The sequence below is a fragment of the Triticum aestivum genome, chromosome 2B (assembly GCF_018294505.1).
Source record: "Triticum aestivum cultivar Chinese Spring chromosome 2B, IWGSC CS RefSeq v2.1, whole genome shotgun sequence".
NCBI classification, from domain to species: domain Eukaryota; kingdom Viridiplantae; phylum Streptophyta; class Magnoliopsida; order Poales; family Poaceae; genus Triticum; species Triticum aestivum.
Genome location: NC_057798.1, coordinates 655,542,581 through 655,557,003, shown reverse-complemented (window position 1 = coordinate 655,557,003; position 14,423 = coordinate 655,542,581). Strand labels below are relative to the sequence as shown.

General features: G+C 41.1%; 1 pseudogene; it reads left to right on the top strand.

The window, feature by feature from the left end:
- The first annotated feature begins 315 nt into the window (after positions 1–315).
- LOC123039369 (60S ribosomal protein L7-3-like) lies at positions 316–1,921 on the top strand (annotated as a pseudogene).
- Positions 1,922–14,423: the final 12,502 nt, after the last annotated feature.

The following is a 14,423-nucleotide window of genomic DNA, read 5'->3' as shown; positions in this document are numbered from 1 at the left end:
GTTCCACGCACGACCCCCACGTCACACACTCAATGAGGATCGTGGGGAAGCGCAACTGGCAAGAAGTTTACATCGGTTAAACTCTACCACGCGTGCCCGCACACTGTTCTGGGCCTGGCCCAACAACGCTCCACACTTATGTGTGGCCTAGGCCTGGGGGCTCCTATCGGTGTATAAAAGTATGGGCTCTTCTGTACCCCTTACTTGTGCACAGGTAGTCGTAGCCACGCCTACGGCAGGGCTTGGTAGAGCAATAGAAGGACAAGATACAAGGGCACCAAGAGAAGATTCAAGACAGTAAACAAGGAACAAAAGATGGGCTGGACCTCCCCCGGCTACACCCTTGCCGGGGCAGCCTATGTAGCCCGGCAAGGTCCTTACCGGGGCAACCCGCAAAGCACCAGCAAGGCCATCACCCTTGAGGCTGAGAGCTCTGACATCATCGACAATGTCAAAGCCAAGGCTCGGGTGCGCATGCATAGTGACGTGCAGATCTTTGTGAAGATTGATAGCCCGCGGGTCCACGTAGAGACCAGAAGACGAAGACCCCCGGGAAGACCGTACCCTTGCCGGGGAAGACTACGAGGGCCCGACAAGACCCTTGCCGGGGACAATTGCGGGGCCACAGCCAGGCCCGCACCCGACGAGTTTTCGCCACCTCACACCCATTCCAGCGTGACGGCCAGCTTGCCAGCTAGGCAGACACCTACGTGGCGGCATGCATATCTTAGTGGAGGCTCTACCACCACGCCGACACAGCAGCTAGCCAGCCAGCCTAGCATTGCATGCCTCGTCAGCCTGGACGCGTGTCAAGCCAAGGAGAGACGGCGACAGACGGGACAGGCTCCTGTTACCACCCCCGATAAAGTTAGAGGGCACGTAGGCAGCACATTAAATGCTTTTGTCCTATGATGTCAGTGATAAGCATGTGCGCTATAGATACTTTCCACCTCCTGTGTGTCGCTGTGGCAACCCCTTTGACATATAAAAGGAGGCCCGAGGCGTACTGGGAGAGGATTCAGACTTTTTGGACTGGGCATGCACCACAACTAGTTCAAGAGCTCAAGAACACAGAATATACACACAAGCAGGACTAGGGTTTTACGCATGATTGGGGCTCGAACCTGGGTAAAACCCCCTCGAGCTGATCACTAGACCTGCTCTTTGCACAATTCCTTGCCCCGCCAACCGTAGAAGGGATCCTCGTGTTCCCATAGGTGTCGTTTCCCTGACACCTTTATTCACTTCCAAGCAATTATGTTAGTTTAGCTTGTGATGTTAAATGTTGGTACAAACTATAGGCAATCATTTTTTCTCATTTATAGTATAATCAACCAAGATTTCAAGTGATCAAATCAGATCAACTACAAACTTGATATGATCTTGCATTGTTGCTGACTTGTATAATTCATGATCTATGTAGGTACCCTAACCTCAAGAGTGTCAGGGAGTTGATCAACAAGAGAGGTTACAGAAAGCCCAACAAGAAAGGATCCCTCTGACCAACAACAAAGTCATCGAGGAGGTTTGTTTCTTAAACCATAGGCCCTGCGCCTGTCTATGGTGCATATCCATGCTAAGTTGAATCATTGCCATTTCCGTGTCCTTACTAGGATTTGGGGAAGCACGACATCATCTGCATTGAGGACCTTGTGCACAAGATCTTGACCATTGGCCCACACTTCAAGGAGGCCAACAACTTCCTATGGCCATTCAGGCTTAAGGCACCACTTGGTGGCCTGAAGAAGAAGTGGAACCACTACGTTGAGGGTGGTGACGTTGGCAACCATGAGAACTACATCAACCAGCTTGTTAGAAGGATGAACTAGGTTGAATGAGCTACTTGATAATACCCTGTGTTGGAAGGATAAACTTGTTTCACATTAGGAAGCAGATGATGAATATGCATGCATTTTTTGTATTGAGAACTAGACATGTTTGGCTAAAATCTCACATTTCCCCTAGAAGTAATGAGTTTTTTCAATTTGTTTTTACCGTGGTCTCAAACATGCTTTTGGTTTCTGTCCTCTACTATTTTATTTGGTCTTATATTGGCTAAGTTTCCGTGCCCTTTTGCCATATTTGAGCTATAGGCACACAATTCTTGTACTCCATCCTTCCCAAAATCTGGCCGATTAACGATTTCCTCAACAGTACCCAAAATATAAGGTGCGCTTTGACTTTTTTGATTTTAATCACACAACTAACTATGGCTTTCACTCATTGTATGTCCACTAAATTAGTATAAATATACATGAAAAAAACTGTTTTGCAAGGATGTTATCAGCTATACATGTTCAGTCCATGCATTTTTTATATGTATTGATGGTAAGTTATGCATCAAAGATCGTGTAAAGTCAAGCGAGGCTTACATTTTGGGAAGCGGGAGTATACTAGACGCAATCGTTCTCCTAATTTGTTCTGTATACATGAGTCGGTTGTACTACTATTACTGTGTATACAAGCGCAAAAGGGATTTCTTACTGTTCTTGTAGAGCAGAGCCAGAACTCCATTCAAGAAGGCACTGTTCCACAAGCGCATAAGAAAGGTCTTGCTTTTCTTCTTGGGCAAAGGAGTCTGTGCATCTCGAGTGCGGGTTGCCCATCGATGCATGGGGAGAGGAGCTCATCGACCAAGATGGCACTTGCGAGACCCCGATCTGGGATTCTAACAGTGTCAAAGAGACCAGAAGTTTAAGCTTCCTTCCTGATGCCCCCAAACCCGAAAGGTTCATAACAAGCTGGATTACTTGTTAAATTTCTCCCACCGATTGGTTGCATCAAAATTTCATGAAACACAGGCTATGATGCAAACACACAACTTTAACCAATGGTACATATCGTGCCATATGTTTCCTTATTTCTTCCCAGTTGGCATCTCTGGTACAATTTCACCATTGCTAAAAAACTTCAGCCCCCGGTGTGCTTATATACACAGACACACCTAGGAACCAGACTCAACGGGACAACAACATGACTAGTCGAAGGATTTGAATCTAGATCTACCGCAACTCTCAAAGGGAAAACAACATGACTAGTCAAAGGACTTAAACCTAGACCTACCACAACTAACTTCATAATGCACAAGCGAAACACCATATATTTTTATATTTACAACAGTAGTAGTAGCAAAACCTATTCAGTCTTTGACTCTCAGACATGTCAAGCTAGCAAACAACAACTTAAAAATGAGCTTTATCGGGGGAAGATTATTTCCAACAACCTTTGTTATAGTCATCTCTTGTAAACCCTCGAAGACTCGAATAAGATTCACCACTTGTCGATGCGACTCAATGCTTTCATGAGGACAACCCGACTAGACGAGCTCTCTCATTACATATCGGCTGATGACCACACAGGTTCACGTAGAGATAAGGGCTTATTCGACATATTCAGATTTATTGGTTACCATTCAACCACATGCTCCAGCTTGATCTCTTTGCCCAGAGTAATACACCTCACCGTACAGTGGTTTGACCATGACACACTACAAGTGCAACGGAACCATAGAACCACATGCACTTGGATATGAACACTTGGCATGATGTTGACTAGATCAGCTAGTATGCATGCACATGACTCATTGATTTATCTAACTTCTCACTGATGATGCTTGCACCTCGCCAACGATATTGTCCTTACCATCTTTGTCTCCATAATGTACCCAAGGGCGACCGAGCCCTTTGAGATGCTAGGGGCCGCCTCCTTGCTGCAAGCATGGATTCAAAACTTAAAACCTTGATGTGATACCAAATATTAATTTTTTTCCCATGGAACGGTCACACAAAATTTCACCAACACACATGAATGCACAACTTTATGTATGCATGACTATGCACATGAAATATATTTAACAAAGCACATGAGATAAGTAGGGGACAACCAATTAATTTCATCATTGGAGATGGAATTACTTATAAAATCTTCCGGCCCTAGCTACTCCACATCAACTTAATTGCTTAGACGAGGAGAACTTCATGGGTATGCAAGCTCAAAGAAACACCAAAACAGCAAGACGATGTGATTCTCAAAGTATTCAGGCACATCATGTTTGTGTGCCACTTATTGTTCAAAGTTATGTATAGATAAATTTCGATCGTCGACCTTATGCACATGCCCACTCAGGTAGACTGACAGAATTAAATTCATCTACTATCATGAAGCAGTGACTGCATAATTAATGTCAAGATTTGAGGCATTGTAGTTGGTCAAGTGTCAATAACTCTGATGTCACAAGAAAAATGTAATCTATAGAAGCACATACATCGATGCGCCCATGACGTGCAATAGCAATGGATTAACTACATTCCAGCATCTTTGGTATGCGGCGGCAAGCACCCTGCATGTGATACGATGAAGACGAAATGACCCTCGGCGGGAGCCATATCAAGTTGACCATCATTTCTGTGTTCTCTGCAGGGTGTGGGGAAGCACAACATCTTTTGCATCGAGGACCTTGTGCACAAGATCTTACTGTCGGCCCACACTTCAAGGAGGCAAACAACTTCCTATGGCCATTCAAGCTGAAGGCACCGCTCGGTGGCCTGAAGAAGAAGAGGAACCACTACGTCGAGGGTGGTGATGCTGCCAACCATGAGAACTACATCAACCAGCTCGTTAGAAGGATGAACTAGGTTGAGTGAGCTCCTTGATAATACCCTGTTTTGGAAGGATAAACTTGCTTCACATTAGGATGCAGATGATGAATATGCATGCATTTTTTGTATTTAGAACTAGACATGTTTGGATGAAATCTCATATTTCGTCTAGAGGTTTGAGTCATTAATGCTTTTACTGTGGGTTGCAAACGTGCTTATGTTTCTGTTATCTACCATATACTCCCTCTGTTTCGTTTTAGTTTGCAGATAAAATTTGGTCAAAGTCAGACTTTGTAAAATTTGACTAGCTTTGTAGGAAAAGATATCAACATCCACACTATGAAATCAATAATATTAGATGCATGATGAAATTAATTTTCATAACATATAACTTTAGTATTGTAGATGTTAATATTTTTTTCTATAAAGTTAGTCAAACTTTACAGAGTTTGACTTTGATCAAATCTTACATGCGGACTAAAAAGAAACGGAGGGAGTATTATTTGGTCTTATACTAGCCCAGCTGCCTTTGCCATATTTGAGCTATAGAATGCAACCTGTAAGTCCTTTGGGCTAATTTCCTCTAAACTGGAGGCTACTGTACTAATTTGCTCTGTATACAAGAGTCAATTGCACTACCTTTACTGGGTATATAGTTTGTTTCTGCTCCTGCACTACTCTTGTTGTTCTTGCTGAGTTGAGGACTCAGTGCATCGACAGGGCTCTGGGCACCGCAACCAGTTTGTAGCCCACCGGTCTGTCGCATCGATGCATCGGGAAAGGGCATTGGTGCTCACGCAGTGAGAAAGTGGTCGACATTTTAAGCCTCATTCCTGATGCCTCCAAATCCAAAGTGTTCATAACAAGCTGGATTCCTTATTGGATTCCTCCCTCCGACTAAGGTGCGAACACACAACTTTAACCAAGGATACATATTGTGCCATCTGTTTCCTTGTTTCTCCCCAGTTGGGCATCTCTGGTACAATTTCACCATTGTTAAAAAACTTCACTCCATAGTGTGCTTATACACCCCCCCTAGGAACCAGACTCAAGCAGGACAGCAACATGACCAGTCAAAGGAGTTAAACCTAGACCTACCGCAACTATCAATAGGACCGCAACATGACTTGTCAAAGGACTTCAACCTAGACCTACCACAACTAACTTCGTCATGATAATGGACCAATCCAAACACCTTATATTTATAGTAGTACTACGTAGTAGCAAAACCTGTTCAATCTCCGACTCTCAAGCATGGCAAGCTAGCAAACAACAACTTCAAAACGGGCTTTATCAGGGTAAAGAGTATTTCCAACAATCTTTGTTACTTGCCATCTCTTGTACTCCCTCGAATCATGACTTGTTTAAGATCCATGACTTGTTGATGCAACTCAATGCATCGATTGGGACAACTCGATTACACTAGCTCCCTCCTTACATACCGGCCGAGACCACACGAGCTCACATAGAGATATGACTTCACTTGACACATCCACCTTTATTGATTACCATTCCACTACATGCTCGAGCTTCATCTCTCGTCGAGACATGCACAATACAGCATGCCATGTTTTCTTCACACACATTTTCACCCCGAGTAATACACCTCACTGGACAATGGTTTGACTGTGACATGCTTCAACTGCAGCGGAGCCACATATCGGCATGCACTTGGATCTGAACACTTGACATGATGTCATCCAGAGTAATACACCCAACTGGATCGTGGTTCAACCTTGATATGCTTCAACTACATTGGAACCACCAAACCACACATCAGAATGCACTTGTATATGAACACTTGACATGACATCGACTGGATGAGTATGCATGACATGACTCCTTGATTTATCCAACTTTCTACTAATGATGCTTGTGCCCCGCTAATGATTTGGTCCTTGCCATCTTTGCCTCGGTAATCTACTGAACGGCGACCGACCACCTCAAGATGCTAGGGGCCACCTCACTTGGATTCAAAACCTAAAACTTTGGTACCAAATATTAGGTTTCTCCCATGAAACAGTCACACAAAAATAACACCAACACACATGAATGCCGAACTTTATGTATGCATGGCCATGCACACAAACTCTATTTAACCAAGCACATGAGATAAGCTGGGGATTGGTTTCATCATTGAAGACAGAATTACTTATAAAATCTTCCGTCCCAAGCTACTCCGCATTAACTTAGCTGCTTAGAAGAAGAAAATTTCATGGGTGAACAAGTCCAAAGAAACACCAAAACAAAATAACGGTGTGATTCTCAAATTATTCACGCACTTGCTGTCTGTGTGCCACTTATCGTTCCTAGTTACATATAGATAAAGTCCGATCATCGATCTTGTGCACATGCCCACTCAGCTAGGCTGATATAATTAAATTCAGGCTGATACAATTAAATTCATGTATCATGAATAAGCGACAGCATAATTTATCTTAAGATTTGCGGCATTTCTCTTGGTCATGAGTCAAAAATTAACTCTCATGTCACAAGAAAAATGTAAACTCTAGATATACAAAGACTGATGAGTTGGCGAGGTGCAGAACAATGCATTACTAAAGTCTAGCGGCTTTGGTAGGTGGCGGAGAGCATCCTGCAAGTGATATGGTGAAGACAAAATGACCCTCGACAGGATCCATGACCATGCCACATCAATCTGTGATCAATGCACTTGAGAGACAAAACAGCGATGATCCAAGCGCCTGTGTTGTTCCTCTTCTTTACTTAAAGCATTCCATGCACCGTAGCGGAAAGGACAAGCACCATAATTCCCTATCTTAGTGAGTTCATTCTAGTTGGTTTGAGTTAGGCTCGGTAGTGCAATACGATAGTAGGATTAAAGTTCTTGATGCACGCTTTAAAAAAACAAAAGTTCTTGTCACATGGTGATGTATCTTATGTAGACCCAAAAGGGTTGAAAGATCTAGAAGTGAAACGAAAATGAAGGCACACTTGACTATAAAACAAATGCTCACCCTTGTTATCAATTCGTTTGTCTACTAAGGGTTTGTCTACTAAGGGTTCTAATGCTCCTTGGCAACACAAGTGACCATGTTGCTTAGGAGGTCGGCTCCTCTACTCGAGTTGTCACTATACATGTATTGCAATTGCTAAAATCCGCTCCGCATTGTAACCCGATGCTCACTCTTTGTAGCAATGGAGGATTCCAAAACCTTGGCAATGATGATAGCCTGAAGCGCACTATTGAGGAAGTGGCCGCACATAGCCTTACTGGCCGATTTGCATGTGTCTCCTACATCCAGAACTAGACATGTTTGGTAGAAATCTCACATCTCCTCTAGAGGTTTCGAGTTATTTAATCTGTTTTACCGGGGTTACAAACATGTCTTTGTTTCTATCCTCCACCATATTATTTGGTCTTATAATAGTTAGCTACTCGTTGGTTTATTACTCCCCATCGCTCCCTATATTTTTGGATGCTTGTGTTCTTTATTACAATAGCCATTTGTGAATTACATGAATGGGATCCAGGACATGTAAACAGGTTCTTAGAAGAGTTCAAACAGCACTTTGGCTCATTGATGCATGTCAGTTCTTGGGTTCAAAGAATCTTGTAAAGAAGATGATTTGAGATGATGAATCTCTACACCGCTTCAAAAATATTAAAGGTTCCTTTTCCTGCCATGGACAACATTTCGTGTAACCTTGTGTACATTTCCCCCTCCCTCTCTCTGTTTTGATTTTCTCCCTCCTATCTTTGGTTTGTTTCATTGGTTTTCCTTTAAAACCATCTTAAATGTCTTGCCCTTTTTTATCGATTTCTTTGGCAAGCGAATGAATTTTTACCAAATAAGTGTATTGTTGAGGAAATCATTTATTGTCTCGCAAAAAAAGAGGAAATCGTTTATTGGTAGATACTTGGTTGGCTAGCGAGTACGGGATTAATAGGCTAATCAACAAGTTAATTGGCAAGTTAATCCATTAATTCGATGATTTATGAGTTTATCAGCTACTCAGTGACCTTACGAGTAGGCATTAATCGACAAGTTAAGTGGTTAATCAGACGAATTCATGAACATGGGAATAAGTGATTACTAAATAAAATTCCAAAATTTATTTAGGTACGTAAACCACGAGTCTGATTTATAAATATTACTTACACAATTGCATCAATATGGACAGGTTAATCAGGGGCATATCTATATCTTGTTCCAACGCACGTTCAATTATCTAGCAGAGTTTAGTTTTGTCTTGTACATGACTCTACCCATCACTTATGTGTTGCAAACCCAACATCATCTACACTAAGAGACGGCTCAGATGATGTGTTTGTTATGGTGGTAAACTAAAAGTTTGTAGTTTGTCTTGTACATGTATGTTTCGAGAACTTGCGAACAAAATTTAGGGAAAAGAACGAGTACATCAGTTGAACTAGTACTGTTCTTAAATCTTAAATCACGTATCCAAGCTCTATTTTGATCATCTATCGTAATCTTAAGCCTACAAGAAAAATAGCCAGTGTTTTTGCTGCTAGTAATCTTGGAATGTTTGTCCTTAAAGATGACTTTAGTAGTTCCTGCTTTGTGAGCCAACTGGCATAGGTAGTTCATGCTTCAAGTATTATTTTCTCGCTAGATAAGATATGATTTGAAGTGGTCCATATCATCGCTTAACTTGCTATGTTTCTTCAAGTATTATTTTTAAATGTGCCCATAAGCAAGATCACCTCTTGTTCACCTCATGTTGCTTATTTGTTTAGTCTTCTTTTCTTGCTAGGTAAGTATTGTTGCTTCTATTTAGTCTTATTTTCTCGCTAGATAATGGATAATAGAAATGTTGCTATTACTGATTATGAGGAGTAGGAGGAGGAGATGATGTTTGTTGTGTTTCCAACATTATATTGTATTTCTTTTAGGAGAGAAAAGATTCCATACAACATATCTATTTTTACCGGAGCTAAATATATCTGAAAAATATTTGGATAGTCACCCTTAAGGGTGTCTTGATACTTTTGGGAATTAGGATGGAATCCCACATTCCCAAGCTATATGCGACCATCTTAGATCCAAACAACTGCTGCAAAATTCAAGAGGAGTTAACATTGAAGAGAAAATAGAGATGTTTACGTACATGCTTTACAGGAATACGAGTCATCGTACATTGACTCATAGATTTCAGCATAATCCGTAAACAGTGCAGATACATATGAATGGATGCTTCAACGTTATCACATCATTGACCTTTGACCTTATGATGCACAATTCACTAGATACTCATTAATTTAGGAATTTCTATCCTCCTAGCATAACACAAATAGTAACCATAGGTCATGACAGTGCCATTTTGCTCCCAGGTGCAACTACACCAGTTGTACCTAGGTGAACAGTAAATTGTGAACTACATCAATTTTTTAAATATATAAAAACTTTTCCATACAAAAAATCTAGAGTGTTCTCCCTAGATATAAATTTTCGTGAAGAGACCGCATTTGTGATGCTTTTGGTAAAAAAAAAGTTTACCCAAATGCTTTAAAAATAACCTTTTTCAAAGTAAAAAATGTTCCTGAGCAAAATTTTGCACGGGAGTAGGGCATTCAGACATGCATCTTGTATCTTTTTCTTCCATTTTTACTGTTATATCGGATTTTACTGTTCATCCTGGTGCATATGCAACTCCGGAGCAGCTCGATGTCCCCATAGCTTGGTACTATTCGGTCTTGAAATCTGCATGGGCTTCCATGTATTTACAGCCAAGTACTCCCTCTGACCCAAAATAAGTGACTCAACTTTGTACTATTTTGGGATGGAGGCTATGCAAACATCCCAAGTTTAGTACAAAGTTAAGTCACTTATTTTGTGAGGGAGGAAGCACTATTTTGTTGACGGAGGCTATGCAAACACCCCAAAGTTTCTAGCTCAGTAAAGTGAAGTTTGATTTCATCTACAAGATAAAGGTCAAGGTGGTTCTCGCCCAAAGAACCTGAAATAACCTTTCAATGTACGGCATGCCCGTTAACAGAACCATATGGAGCGTGCAGTTGGTGTCTAGAAGATGCGATTCCCAATTTTAAAAGTCGGCACGCATTGCCCAATTGATACTCACGTGAAAATTCTTATGGCAGCAATTGTATTTCACAACGTAATCCGGAGTCAAAGAGCTGATGAAGAATGGTTATATACATAACAAATGCAAATTGACCCTCTTAAATTGTCTCTCCCTGATGGAAATTACAACATCAATCTTGAGTTTATATATGTTTTGAGTCTAGACTGGTAATAGTAATTAGCAACAAAAGTTATGTTCTCAAATATTAACTTCTACTCTAGCACACGAATAGTTTTATTTATATGCACTTTATTAATTAGTAGCATTGTCTTCATTCTTTACAACAACACCGGTATTCCATGATACATTATACTTTCCAGTGTAGGATCTATATGGAACCCATTAGGGGTGGGCATAAAACCGACAAACTGAAGACCGAACCGATGCCGAAACAGAAAAAACCAAAAGTTCGGTTTTTATTGTTCCTACAGAAAAATTCGGTTTTTAGCTATGTTAACCGAACTTAATTCCTTCGGTTCGGTATTAGCATGGTTAACCGAACAGGAAACCGAGATGGGGGACACGTGAATCTGCAGCGATGCTCCCGCGCTGTGCTATGCAGCCTCCAGAGCGCGCGTCTGGTCACGATAAAAAGATTCCATGGGCCAAACCGCCTGCCGGCATGCAGGCCCAAACTTACAAGCTATGATGGATTTATGGGCTTCTTTTTCACGTGTGAGGCTGATGTAGTATGCAGCACTGTAGTTTGATTGTTTATTGTTTAGTCCCACCTCGGCCAGCCACGCACAAAGAGGTGGATAGCTAGGCTATAAGACATCGCAGGTAGAAACGCTGGGAGGCACGCAGCCTATTGTTTGGCACATTCAGCAAATATATACAAACCGATTACCGAACCAAAAAGCTCGGTTAACCGAACTTTCGGTTAGCTCCTTTTAGAAGCTATTTTCGGTTTTTATCTTTGCTAACCGAATTTACAAAATAACAGGATGGCATAAACCGAAAATTTGGTTTCTACCGAATGCCCAGGCCTAAAACCCATGACAACTTTGTGCAATTACCGCTTCTAATTGGTTCTAGTTCTTGCAAGCAATTTGATCCATTAAGGTTCTGAGATGTTTCTTCCAAATAACCTGACAAGATTTTCCATAAGAACTATAAAAAAGAGGGATATTTCAAACAAACCAAATGGATGGTTGTTTGCCAACTTGCCATCACAAGCTTTTGTTTACAACCTATCACGTTGGGCTTTTATGTGCCGATTTCTTACGTTTACGTTGATATTAACTATTATTTGTTGGGACCTTGAATTAATAGCTCTCATTTGTTATTTTTAAGAAAATAGAATAGCTCACATTTGTTATGGTATACATCGCGATGTTCATTGTGATGTGAATAAAGATGGTTTCATGGAAGTAGATCAACTAACATCATGTGTTTTGTATCAAGTGTTGATCAACAATTTTGTTCAACAACCAGGTCGTACCAAGCTAACTTCCCAGTTTAGTTCACCTTCCCAGCTACAAGTGGATTATTTTCTCTTATCCAAACGTTGGTTTACAACGTGAAAAGATGTCCATTGTAAAATACCGCGGTATCCTCGACGAGCAAGTGAAATACACTAGTATTATTTTTACGGATGTAACATTTTACATGGCTTCCAAACAAAGCCTTGATGGGAAAATGTAACCGATGTCTCTGAATTCATTAGTGACCACCCAATCGACAAATTGTGAAAAACTTAGTACTCATTGTTCCACAAGCAAAAAGGGATTTGTTGTTTTTCTTGTAGAACATAGTCATGGCATCACAGAGTGTGGGGCGCGCAGTGCTAGGAGTCGTAGGCCACAGGTCGAACCCATCGATGCATACGAAAAGGAGCTCATCGACCAACACCCCTATCTGCTGCCAGCATCAGAAGTTAGAGTAAATTGGTAGTGGTTCTTAATTATGTTGTTTAAGCTTCATTCCTAATGCCTCGAAATCCAATAGGTTCATGACACATTGGTACCTTGTTGGATTTCTCCCACCAGTCAGTTGCATCAAAGTATTGTGAACAAATGCGACAATGCAGACACACAACTTAATTTGAGGATACAAACAACACCCTTTGTTACATTATTTCTTCCCAACTAACATCTCACAGGTGTAGTTTCACGTTGTTAAAAACCTTGAGCCCCCAATGTGCTTATATATACACAAAACACCTAGGAACCAGACTCGACAAGACAAGAACACGCATAGGGTAAATGACTCAAACCTACCTCCTCGTACGATAGTCGGGCATGATAATACACCAATCCGAAGGCCATATGAACAACAATAGTCATCCAACTAAAAAAAGCAGGAGGAAATATGTACGGTCTTGACTCTTGAATACATATACGTAGCAAACAACGACTTCAAATCGGACTCCCTTAGGGCAAGCTTATTTCCGATAACCTTTATTACTTGCCACCTCTTGTAATCCCTTGAATCCTGACTTGTTTAAGATTCATGACTTGTCGACATAACTCAATGCATTAACCGAGACAACCCGAATACTCTAGCTCCCTCGTTACATACCGTTTGATGATCACACGGGCTCACGTAGAGATATGACCTCATTCGACATACCCGCCTTCAACAATTACCATTCCACTACTCAAGCTTGATTTCTCGCGGAGACACATATACAATCACAAGCCATATTTTTTCCACACGCGTTTCCCCCAGAGTAATACAACTCACTTGATAGTGGTTCGACCGTGATACGCTTCAACTGCATTGGAACTACATATCGGAATGCACTTGGATATGAACACTTGACATGACATCGACTGGATGAGCTAGTATGCATGCACATGTCTCCTTGATTTATGTAATTCCACACAAAAACAATCTTGGCACACTCCCGCCGATGAGGCTTGCGCCTCACTGATGACATCATTCTTGCCATCTTTGTCTTGTCAATCTACCGAACAGTGACGGACCACCTCAAATGCTTGCAGGGGTTGCCTCTATGCTAGAAGCATGGATTTAAACCTTAAAACCTTCTTGCGATACAAAATATTAGTTTTCTCTCATGGACCGGTCACACCAAAAAATCACCATCACACACAAATGCACAACTTTATGTATGGATGACTATGCAACACCCTTTATTTAACCAAGAACAATAGATAAGTGGGGCAATCAATTTATTTCATCATTGATATGGAATTACTTATAAATCTTTTGGCCCCATCTACTCCACATTAGTTTGGGGAAATTTTATTTTTGCCACTATAGTTTTTGCCAATTTTCTTTATTCCCCTCTAGATTTTGAAATTTCACTTTTGGCACTCTTAGCTTTTGACAATTATCACAGTTGCCATTCCATGGCAAAAGCAAAATAATTTTATTTCACTTTTGCCACTCTTAGCTTTTGAGAATGTAAGCGACTAATTTTTTCGATTTTGCCACGAAATGGGAATTTTGTCAATTGTCAAAAGCTAAGAATGGCAAAAGAGAAATGCCAAAATCTAGAGTGGCATAAGGAAAATTGGCAAAATCAAGAGTGGAAAAAACAAAATTTTCCCCATTAGTTTTGTTGCTTAGAAGAAGAAAACTTCATGGTTATACAAGTTAAAAACAACAGAACAACAAAACAATGTGATTCATAGAGTATTCATGACATGCTCTCAGTGCTGCACTTATTGATCCATAATTATTTATAGATAAAGTCAAATAATCGATATTGTCCACATGTCCACTCAGCTAAGCTAGCAGAGTGACTTTTTGACCTGGACTAGTGCTGGACTGGTGACCTGCCATTTC